At 37.3% G+C, this 12,451-nt stretch overlaps 1 non-coding gene across 1 annotated transcript; it reads left to right on the top strand.

The window, feature by feature from the left end:
- Positions 1-3,788: 3,788 nt before the first annotated feature.
- On the top strand, positions 3,789-5,545 carry LOC149662021 (small subunit ribosomal RNA). The gene has a single exon (XR_016368745.1). It is a non-coding gene; the product is annotated as a small subunit ribosomal RNA (ribosomal RNA).
- Positions 5,546-12,451: the final 6,906 nt, after the last annotated feature.

The raw sequence follows: 12,451 nt of genomic DNA, 5'->3' as shown, positions 1-12,451 counted from the left end.
TTTTTTAAACTTAAAGAAAGAGTGCATACTTCTATAGAAAATAAATTTTCAATAATTGTGTCCTGAATGGCGTGCCATAGGGGACGGTGTTAGGCCTAGTGAGTTCAGTCAGAAGTCTATGATGTATAATTTTTTTGGAAAATCCGCGTTTTATTTTTCCGGAAAATTAGCAACACTACTTAAAACCCTATGTTTTAACATTTTATTATTTAATTATATTAAGATTAGGTACGCAATTAAGTTACATACTCACGCTTTATTTAGTTTTCAAATGCACTCTTTAATTTATTTCAAAAAAATTTGGAGAAAACAGGGAACTTAAAATGAGGCAAAAATTTCGGGGAATTTAAATTCAGCTAAGAAAGTCGGAGAATTTAAACTCAGCCAAAAAATCGGGGAATTTCAAAATGGACCGAAATCGACAGGGAAAGTCAGGAAGTTTTAAAAAGGGCCAATATGTCTGGAAATTTTAGGAACTGGAACAATGTCAGGGGATTTGATTTTAGTCGATAATCTTTCTGGAATTACTGGGGGGTAGTTTACTTGGCTACAACGTGCGTGTTTAATCAACATTTAATGAAATCTAGTCATTTAAATATGATATAATCAATGCTCAGTGGAAGGCAGGGATAATCATTCTAATCCTATTTAATCATTCGAGTCGATTCTTCTACTATTTATAAGACCTATCTGCATAGTGAAACATTCAGGAAATAACTTCAAATGATTTTAAAAATCAAAATTGATTCCGATTTTACCGACATATTGAAATATAAACCAGCTACGATCAATCGCATAACATCTAGCCTTTCAGCTAGCAAAATTTCGAGACACTTCCTATGCGGAGCACAAATATAGCGCGAGTATAATAGACTGTGCTCGCGATGTGAAGAACTTGACGCGTGACAACGAGCATGCCACGAAAATTAGGTTAGATGAAAGGCAGGGCGAAACAAGAATGGTCGAAAGTTCAAATTTCGTTTTATCTGTAAAATCTGAATATATATTTTGATTTTTTAAATCATTCTTGGATATTGCTTGAATCTTTCATAGGTCTTATAATTAATATTAGATTTGATAAGGTTGATCTGGGAAACCAGGTTATGGTTTAAAAAACTGATTTAACGATGGCAGAGTTTTCGGCCAATGGAAATGCGTGCTTTTTTGCCCGAAATCTATTATTGTGCGTCTTTTACGAAGCGGATCTCATCAATACTTCATTAAGTGGAAAACAATGTAACGCATACCCAGATAAACCAGCCAAAAAAAAAACTTGATCCTGTCAAATCGAACAGCATTATAAGTAAGATGTTTCATTTGCTCATTTCATTATCACTTTAAAGGGTACAACGACCGCTATATTGAAGATTTTAAAATGTTTAAACCTTTTCTAGGTTATATTGCCAAAAAAATAGTCAAGTCCCAGCCAGTAAAATGAAAAAGACCATTCAAGATAAACTGAAAGAAATCACTTATAAACATGACAAAACTGAAACCACTACTACAAATAATTTTACCAACCCTCCGTCAGCTGAAGTTGCAGAAGACGCTATTAATAGAGAAGATGACATTGACAATACAGAAAAAATTGACAATTTACTGAGTTAATTTTTGTTTTAAATATATATTTAAGACAGATGTTTTCTAATAAGAAATAAATTATTTTACAATTTAAATGTTTCTTAATAAAATCACTCCATAAGTTTTCTTAGTAATTTCTTTATAAACTCACAGTAACCTCTCAAAGTTTTCTTAATAGTTTCTCAGTAGAATAGCTAAAATATCTCAAAAGTTTCTTAATCATTTCTTTCTAAACTCACAGTAATATCTCAAAGTTTTCTTAATCATTTCTCAATTAAATAGCTATAATATCTCAACGTTTTCTTAAGATTTTCTCAATACAATAGCTAAAACATCTTTAGTTTTCTTAATAATTTCTTAATAAAATAGCTATAATTTCTCAAAGCTTATACTATCATCCTACTCGGTTGCACAATCTTCAATTCCCCAAAAATCAATTCAAAAAGACCTTGGGATAATATTTGACAACAAATTATTATTTAGGGAACAGATCCACTCCTGCGTTAACCGTAGCCGACGTACACTAGCAGTTGCACTTAAATTATCACGCGGTATGAAGTCACAGGCCCATTTCAGATTACTATACATAAGTCTACTGCGTTCAAGGTTAATCTATGGCGCTGTTGTTTGGAGAGGTTGCAGCAATTATCTCATGGAAAAAATAGAAGGGGTTCAACATAAATTTGTGGAGTACATTCATACACATTTCATGCGCCAGGTGCCTTATATTTATAAAGACATCTTAGATTCTTTAAATCTCAAAACCATAACGGCTCTATCCGACTCTATAGAAATTACTTTTTTATGGAAACTTATTAACAATATTATTTCATTACCCGAGCTTACAAATGAACTTAATTTTCGAGTGCCAAAATTTCTAAGAAGAACTGATACCTTTTACAATATTTATAAAACACTAAATCCCATCGTTAGGATGCAATTAACTAGCGATAAATATGGCAAATCCATTGATATCTTTCACACTAAATCGACAAACATAAACTCATTGAATTTATAGCTTTAAACGAATTTGGATTAGGATATTTACATGATACTTCATTGTTCTTATTCATTTCTGGTTGTACATATTATTATGTCTTTATGGAAAAACAAAAGTGTATATTCTCATGAATCTGCCAAGATTCTTTCTATGCACAATAAACAAACTTTTCTATTCTATTCTATTCTATATTAAATATATATATATATATTTTTAGGTAACCCAAACTTTCATGAATCAAGCAACGTGAACGCAGAAATACTTCCTGAATATTAGCATAACTTAAAGCAATGTAACTGTTATTCTCTAACTGATGCTATCATAACTATTTATTTTAGTTTTCGGACTCGGAATAGGGCGTTAATTAAGAATAGTGCGGTAATGTGGGTAAGCCGTCCTCACCAAAAAACACTGTCAATGAAAGTTTAACTTCATTCCGTTAGCTTATATTAACCCCGCACTCCACTAACACCCCCCTCCCTACCACCAACCCACCCTCTCTCCCTCCCTCCTTCTTCCCTTCGCATATTGAAAAAAGAGAGTCAATTAAATTTGTTTATCGTTAGTGAGTTCATGTTTTTAACGGACTTAAGGAAAAATGATTGGAATGTTAAAAATTTCAAAAATCCCGAATTGGTAAGTTTTCCTTAATACTTTTGTTCTACACTACTATTGTGGAGCGTTTTCGTTTATAGTGTTTCAATTTAAATCATCAATTGAAGAAAATTGTCTCTACAATTTCAAGCATCAATTTGTGATAATTGAAAGACAAAGAAACACGTCACGTCTTCCGGAGCTTCTGGCGAGTACGAAAGTCTAGCCGACTTTCGGCCGTCGATCGAAGCGATAATTTTATCATCTAGTCCCAGATCGTCCTCGTAACGGAGGTGCGACGTTGGTGGGCCAATTGGTAATAATTGCTATTCGATGGTGAGTTTGTCTCGTAAAGTGCAATAATCCAAGTATCTCAGCGTTCACGCTTGAACACGGCGATTGAAATATATTGCCTCGGGTGAATGAATCGAGAAACAGAAGCGAAGAAAACCGTTCCCGAGAGGGTTCTGGCTTCTCGTTTTAACGTCGATAAAGTTGGAACCGTCCGCTTCAAGCGGTGGTTTTACGACGCCTTTAACCAAGCTCGTCGGTACTTAATGGGGCCGGTCGTAGCGCGGGACTGGCGTCAACTGACGGCAACGTTATTTGTTGTTACCTGGTTGATCCTGCCAGTAGTCATATGCTTGTCTCAAAGACTAAGCCATGCATGTCTAAGTACATGCCGAAATAAGGTGAAACCGCGAATGGCTCATTAAATCAGTTATGGTTTCTTGGATCGTACTTTTTTACTTGAATAACTGTGGTAATTCTAGAGCTAATACATGCAGCAAAGCCCCGACCTTAGGGAAGGGGCGCTTTTATTAGACCAAAACCAATCGGTCTTCGGCCCGCTTACCATGGCGATTCTGGATAACTTTGGGCAAATCGCACGATATCGTATCGGCGATGTTTCTTTCAAGTGTCTGCCTTATTAACTTTCGATAGTAGGCTACGCGCCAACCATGGTCGTAACGGGTAACGGGGAATCAGGGAAGCCAGCAGGCGGGCAAATTACCCACTCCCGGCACGGGGAGGTAGTGACGAAAAATAACAATACGGGACTCTTTTGAGGCCCCGTAATTGGAATGAGTACACTGAAAATCCTTTAACGAGGATCCATTGGAGGGCAAGTCTGGTGCCAGCAGCCGCGGTAATTCCAGCTCCAATAGCGTATATTAAATTTGTTGCGGTTAAAAAGCTCGTAGTTGAATCCCACTTCCAGACAGGCGATCCGCTCCGGCGGTTACTGCCTGGCCTGAACATCCTGTCGGTTTTCCTTCGGTGCTCTTCATTGAGTGTCGTAGGTGCCCGACACGATTACTTTGAAAAAAATTGGAGTGCCCAAAGCAGGCGTCCCGCCTGAATAATGGTGAATGGAATAATGAAAGAGGATTTCGAGTTCTATTGTATTGGTTTTCGGAACACGAGGTAATGATTAAAAGGGACAGACGGGGGCATTCGTATTGCGACGCTAGAGGTGAAATTCTTGGACCGTCGCAAGACGAACTACAGCGAAAGCATTTGCCAATAATGTTTGCATTAATCAAGAACGAAAGTTAGAGGTTCGAAGGCGATCAGATACCGCCCTAAATCTAACCATAAACGATGCCAACCAGCGATCCGCCTGAGTTACTCAATTGACTGGGCGGGCAGCTTCCGGGAAACCAAAGTTTGTGGGTTCCGGGGGAAGTATGGTTGCAAAGCTGAAACTTAAAGGAATTGACGGAAAGGCACCACCAGGAGTGGAGCCTGCGGTTTAATTTGACTCAACACGGGAAAACGTACCCGGCAACGGAAGGATTGACAGATTAAAAGCACTTTCTTGATTCGGTAGGTGGTGCATGGCCGTTCTTAGTTGGTGGAGCGATTTGTCTGGTTAATTCCGATAACGAACGAGACTCTAGCCTACTAAATAGGCGACCGATCAAATGTGTTGGTCTTCCTTCTTAGAGGGACAAGCGGCGTTTAGCCGCACGAAACAGAGCAATAACAGGTATGTTATGCCCTTAGATGTCCGGGGCCGCACGCGCGCTACACTGAAGAAATCAGCGTGTGTTTACCCCTATCCGGCAGGACTGGGTAACCCGATGAACCTCCTTCGTGATAGGGATAGGGGCTTGTAATTGTCCCCCTTGAACGAGGAATTCCCAGTAAGCGCCAGTCATAAGGTCGTCTTGATTACGTCCCTGCCCTTTGTACACACCGCCCGTTGCTACTACCGAATGAACGATATAGTGAGGTCTTCGGACTGGTGCTCGGAGCGGCTTTCGGGTCGCACCGACGTACCGGAAAGATGACCAAACTTGATCATTTAGAGGAAGTAAAAGTCGTAACAAGGTTTCCGTAGGTGAACCTGCGGAAGGATCATTATCGAAAAATTGCGCTTCCGAAAAGGTTTAACTGGCGTAAGCCATTGTATGGGTACGAGTTTTTATGAAAACGAGTTACTCGGCGAAAAAACTTTTTTTAATCTTCTTAGGAAGAAGGGTTTCGTCGCCGTAAAGAACGTTTCGTTGCGTTCTTTACCCGAAACCCCCACCGGCAAGGGTTCGACGGTAAATCCGTTCACGACCTACCGACGATGCAATTTCGTTCGCGATATAGCAGTGCCTTCACGACACGAGCGGCGCCGTAAAATTTTCTTACGGCGTCGACGAGTGATTAACGGGTGTACAGACCGAAGTTCGGATTAACCCTCATGGTGCTCCCTTCGGGAGTCCCTGGCTGGCTTTGTCGCGTCGTGATTGCCGTCGAACGGACGGGTCGCGACGGGTAGAAATCGCTCTCCGGTGGAATTAAGAAATCTCGGCGGACCAGACTGCTCGATTGTGGAATCTTTCGTGTCTGAGCGCATGGAAGATAGAGGGCTCGGACCGCGGAAGTCAACTCCGCGGCAGCTCGATCGATTCCAATTTCGGGAGTTTACCCGGAAAACCGCGGTGAATTCCCGGCTCTATCCGTATAACCTCTATCATAGGGCGTTACCAAGCGTCCGCCTTTCATAACAGAAAGCGCTTTATATCAAGGGTTTGAATTTCTGAAAAATAAAAAAATGTACGACTCTAAGCGGTGGATCACTCGGTTCGTGGGTCGATGAAAAACGCAGCCAGCTGCGAGACTTGGACAATTCTACAGGGCCGGTAGGCCCTTGTAGATATGACTTGACACCCTTTTGTAACGTTAAAGCAAAATTCACATGCTTTTACTAAATTTCTTATGGAGATTAACATGGCGTTTTTCGTGATTTACCCCCACCGCGAACAGAAAAACTACAGCGAAGTTTTTTTTCGGAATACTCTTGAATTAACAATTAATAGAGATGGACCGATACCAGTTTAAACCGATACCGATATGATCCGATACTTGGGAAACCGATACGTACCGATACCGATATTTTACCCGATCCTTCGATTAAACCGATATGAAACCGGTACCGATATGGTATCGGTATCGGCCCATCTCTATAGATGATTATCGATCCAATTTCGGTACTTGAAACTATAAAACTGGCTTTTCATACGAAAAACCCATTTTAGACACTAGTTACGTTATCCAAAAATAGATGAAAAACTGTGCTGTCAACATAAGTATTTATTTTCGTCAAAAAATATCGGGTAGAAATATCGGTTCATTTTTAACCGATACCGATATATCGGTTAAAGCCAAATATCGGTACTGATACCGATATGGTATCGGTATCGGCCCATCTCTAACAATTAAGTATTCAAGGTGTGCTATCGGCTAGTTTAATTTAAATCAATTAACTCTAAGTATTTTAATTTTAGTTAATTCTGAAAGTACGTCAAAAATTACTTTTGGGTCAGACTATCTAGCAGTAGACGCTGACAAATTACTTTGGTATTTCATCCGAGCTTGAGCACCTTTATATGTATTTTCTAATTAACTGTAGCACCCTTAATAAGAAATGCGTCGTTATCAGGTCGAATTTTCGTCTAGAAAAGTAATTCAGGTAAATAATTACTGTTAACAGAGGTTTTTATATCATTTAAAGGGCCTAACAAATAATGAAACCCTGTATACCTCATACGTAACCCTCCGTTTCCAACGTGGTTACGTTGAGAGAATCTGTGCAGATATAAACATGGAAATTCCTCTACATTGGTTTAGTTTAAGGAAATATATCACACATCTTCACAATTAGTAGCATTTTAGTGAGATTAACAAATAATGAAACCCTGTAATCCTGTATACCTCCTATATTTGTTGGTAGCAGAAAACGAAGCAGACTGCGTATTTTTGTAATACAGAGCTGGAAATTAGCTTTTTTATCTTTAAAGGGGAAAGACACTATAAGGACTATATTACATAGACAAACTAAAATACAACTTAAGCCTTGGCCGTAAAGAACGGTCAAAAACTTACTTTAAGGCAAAATTGAAGAATACCACCTGCTCCTATTTTTTTTCCGATGTAGTTTGTTATGAGAAAAAATATCGTGTTAAAATTTTTCGGCGCAAATAAAGAGAAGACTAAAAAAATCGATTTTTAGGGTGGCAGTTTCAAAAAGAGGGTAGGATTGCACTTTGCGATACCCCATCAACTAACTATGGTTTCTGACTAATTAGACCACGGGGAGTTCGAAACAAATAGTGAAAAAATTCTAAACCCGCCGCAAGTTAGTCAAAATTTTTTTTTAAATTTTAAAATTGCATGTACTTACCACCATTAAGACCGCTGCGCGCCTAAACGCGTTCTGCACTCAATCTTGAAAAATTACAGGAGGGGGATAAACATTATAACAAGGATTCAATAATTATTTTGGAAAAGGTAAAATATTAGTTTAGAAGTAAATGAAGCCAAAGAAGAATATTTTGGAAAAGGCGTAATATTATTTAGGAAGTAAATGAAGATAAACATAAAACTTTGGAAAAGGAGTAATTGTATTTGGGAAAAATATTTCAGAAAAATGCTTCATTTACTTCTCAAACACTATTATGCCTTTCCAAAATATTGTATACATTTATTTAGTTTTTCAAATAATATCACACCTTTTCCAAAATATTGTTGTTTATCTTTATTTGCTTCCAAACTAATATTTTACCTCCAAATAATACTACGCCTTTTCCAAAATATTATTGTTTATCTTTATTTACCTCCCAAATAATATTACGCCTTTTCCAAAATTTTGTTTTTTTATCTTCATTTACTTCCCAAATAATATTATGCCTTTTCCTAAATACTGATGTTTACATTTAGTTAGTTGCGGTCTTAATGGTGGTAAGAACATGCAATTTTAAAATTTTCAAAAAGATTTGGGACCAACTTGCGGCGGGCTTAGAATTTTTTTGCTATTTTTTTCGAACTCCCCGTGGTTTAATTAGTCAGAAACAATTGTTAGTTGATGGGGTATCGCAAAGTGCAATCCTACCAAAAAGAGGAACCTAACCTAACCTAACCTAACCTAATCTAACGTAGACAACGAAATAAATGAGATTTAAGGCAATTTAAACAAAATTTATTAAGAAAAACCAAAGAATTGACGAGAAAAATGCTTTTTTGTTTTGATGAGAATTTTTTTTTTTAAATTTAAATTAAAAGTAGAGGTTTAAAAGTTACTCCTTTGGAGCTGGGCCTGCAGCTTCTTCATCTTCGGATTGCTTTGAGGGATCGTATAAAAGGGCGGCGGCCTCCAAAAAAGCCAAAAAGGCATTTTTTTTCTCTACGCGCCCACATCCGGAACATATACATTGCAAAATAGACAAAGTAAAAGTGTTTCCTTCGGCCTCCTCTTGGCATTGAGGCTTTTGCATGCGCCCAAGCGCCTTCAATTTTATTCGTGTGTACGCCGGACACTGGATCTTTGAAGTTTTTCGAATGGTTCACTGTGTAATGCTGGAATCCTTCCTGGTCCAATTTATCGTAGGATTTCCAACAATCCGTGTGGATTGTAGTACCAGGAAGGATCCAGTTCTTCAGTATCGGAACCAGTGTCTCGGCGTCTCTTTTTTCCACTGGCACCATAAAAAATTTGCCAGATTCCCTCTCTACTCCTCCTAGGACCCACTGTCCCTCCACTCTTTTCCCTCTATTGTACTTCCTTTTTCCAAATTTGGATTCATCTACTTCCACTGTTTTCCCAACACCACCAATCACTTCGTTCCGGCGAAAGACCGCGTCATACGCGACTTCTCGACAAAAATTTTGCCAGTCCACAAGACTCTTCGTCGAGACGTAAAGCTCTCGGGACACATACGTCTGCGGGCTGACGTTGTACACATAATAATGCGCGATTAAAAGAATTTCTCTAAAATTTAACTTTGATTTCTCAAAGAAAGAGTTTTTCCTTATCGTAATCTCGGTGATGCACACCTTTTTCTCCTTCTTTTTTTCAACTTTTCTTTTTCTTTGGCATCGCCAAACATGTTCATCGATGCTATTTTCCCTAACGGAAAATACCATGGGTTCATTGCAAACGCTGCACAATCGTGAATTAGCGATTAATTTTTTTCTTTTAACCACTGTATAACATCCGTTTTCTTTTTACACATATCATGTATTTCAAAAGCAGTTATAAGTTCTGCTTCGGGCACCAAAACTTCTTCCTCCGAAGATGAAGATGTCTCCGAAGAACTCGACATTTTTTTTTAAATTGAAATATTTTTGTAAATTTATGTCTGACTGTGCGCCCGAAATTTTGAGGAGAAATGAATGTTTCAGAAATTTTCTTAACATTTTAGAGGCGTACTTAACACCAATGTGTGAAAAAAGACAGGAAACAGGTAAAAAGATAAGGCAAAAGAAAATGAGAAACTGAAAACATCTGATAATTTCTGGAAAAGGAGGGTGCATATGGTTTTCTTGGTCGAAAACCATTTTGACACCAATGTGTGAAAAAAAGACAGGGAACAGGTAAAAAGATAAGGCAAAAGAAAAAGAGAAACTAATAACACCTGAAAATTTCTGGAAAAGGTGGATAGCATATGGTTTTCTTAGTTTAAAACCATTTTCACATGTATTTGTGAATTCCTTCTCCAAGAAAACCATTTGCCCCCAAGTTAGTTGATGGGGTATCGCAAAGTGCAATCCTACCCTCTTTTTGAAACTGCCACCCTAAAAATCGATTTTTTTTTAGTCTTCTCTTTATTTGCGCCGAAAAATTTTAACACGATATTTTGTCTCATATCAAACTACATCGGAAAAAAAATAGGAGCAGGTGGTATTCTTCAATTTTGCCTTAAAGTAAGTTTTTGACCGTTCTTTACGGCCAAGGCTTAAGTTGTATTTTAGTTTGTCTATGTAATATAGTCCTTATAGTGTCTTTCCCCTTTAAAGATAAAAAAGCTAATTTCCAGCTCTGTATTACAAAAATACGCAGTCTGCTTCGTTTTCTGCTACCAACAAATATAGGAGGTATACAGGATTACAGGGTTTCATTATTTGTTAATCTCACTAAAATGCTACTAATTGTGAAGATGTGTGATATATTTCCTTAAACTAAACCAATGTAGAGGAATTTCCATGTTTATATCTGCACAGATTCTCTCAACGTAACCACGTTGGAAACGGAGGGTTACGTATGAGGTATACAGGGTTTCATTATTTGTTAGGCCCTTTAAATGATATAAAAACCTCTGTTAACAGTAATTATTTACCTGAATTACTTTTCTAGACGAAACTTCGACCTGATAACGACGCATTTCTTATTAAGGGTGCTACAGTTAATTAGAAAATACATATAAAGGTGCTCAAGCTCGGATGAAATACCAAAGTAATTTGTCAGCGTCTACTGCTAGATAGTCTGACCCAAAAGTAATTTTTGACGTACTTTCAGAATTAACTAAAATTAAAATACTTAGAGTTAATTGATTTAAATTAAACTAGCCGATAGCACACCTTGAATACTTAATTGTTAGAGATGGGCCGATACCGATACCATATCGGTATCAGTACCGATATTTGGCTTTAACCGATATATCGGTATCGGTTAAAAATGAACCGATATTTCTACCCGATATTTTTTGACGAAAATAAATACTTATGTTGACAGCACAGTTTTTCATCTATTTTTGGATAACGTAACTAGTGTCTAAAATGGGTTTTTCGTATGAAAAGCCAGTTTTATAGTTTCAAGTACCGAAATTGGATCGATAATCATCTATAGAGATGGGCCGATACCGATACCATATCGGTACCGGTTTCATATCGGTTTAATCGAAGGATCGGGTAAAATATCGGTATCGGTACGTATCGGTTTCCCAAGTATCGGATCATATCGGTATCGGTTTAAACTGGTATCGGTCCATCTCTATTAATTGTTAATTCAAGAGTATTCCGAAAAAAAACTTCGCTGTAGTTTTTCTGTTCGCGGTGGGGGTAAATCACGAAAAACGCCATGTTAATCTCCATAAGAAATTTAGTAAAAGCATGTGAATTTTGCTTTAACGTTACAAAAGGGTGTCAAGTCATATCTACAAGGGCCTACCGGCCCTGTAGAATTGTTCCTATTATTTGGTTGTGACTCTTCTGAATTAGTGTCATTGTCATTGTAAATTTCGTTCGAGTTATCACTATTATCAGAATCAGATTCAGAGCTTAAATTTAAAGAATTAAGGTTTTCATTCTCGGGTCCGAGTTTTTCGTCAGAATTTTTATCTTTGTAAGTTCCGTATTTATTTTTATTTCGTGTTCGAGATCTTTTTGTTATACTTTTAGAGTCAGCCCTTAAATACTCCCGATATCTCTTTCTACTTAAACTTCCGCTCATTCTGATATTGTTTTTAGGTCTTAAATAAATTTATATGTAACAGCTATTGGCAAAATTTTAAATGAAGTTATTATTTTATTTTAGCGTAATGAAACATCGACTACGGTACTATGCTTTAATAAATACCCTAATATTTATACCTAAATACTGATTATATTTCTGTTTTCTGACACACTCTAAAAGTAACTGGTTTGGTGCAATAATAAAAAGCCATTTCAAGCAGTAGATAAGAATCTTGAAGAAAAGAGGGATACAAACTTTTGGCTTTTGGTAAATATTTCAAATTTTTTTATAAGTAAAGACCATGTCATTTTAAAAATATTTTCAAAACAAAAACATGTTTGAATGTTTTGAAAACCCATAACATTATAAAGATTAACTTGCTACGTAATTTACAATAAATAGGGGGTGGAAAAACCCGTCCTTACAACGTCATAGGCTTATACCTCTAACCTCGGTGTCATCCCCCTAATGGTGGAATTTCAGTATCTCAACTACAAACGCTCCCCCAGTAGAGGAACTATTTCTGGCGTTTTTTGTGCAAATAAGAG

This window comes from Phalangium opilio, unplaced genomic scaffold, assembly GCF_054372755.1.
Source record: "Phalangium opilio isolate 3A_F unplaced genomic scaffold, DU_Popi_V2 ptg000064l_1, whole genome shotgun sequence".
Taxonomy (NCBI): domain Eukaryota; kingdom Metazoa; phylum Arthropoda; class Arachnida; order Opiliones; family Phalangiidae; genus Phalangium; species Phalangium opilio.
This window is presented reverse-complemented; position numbering and strand designations above follow the sequence as displayed.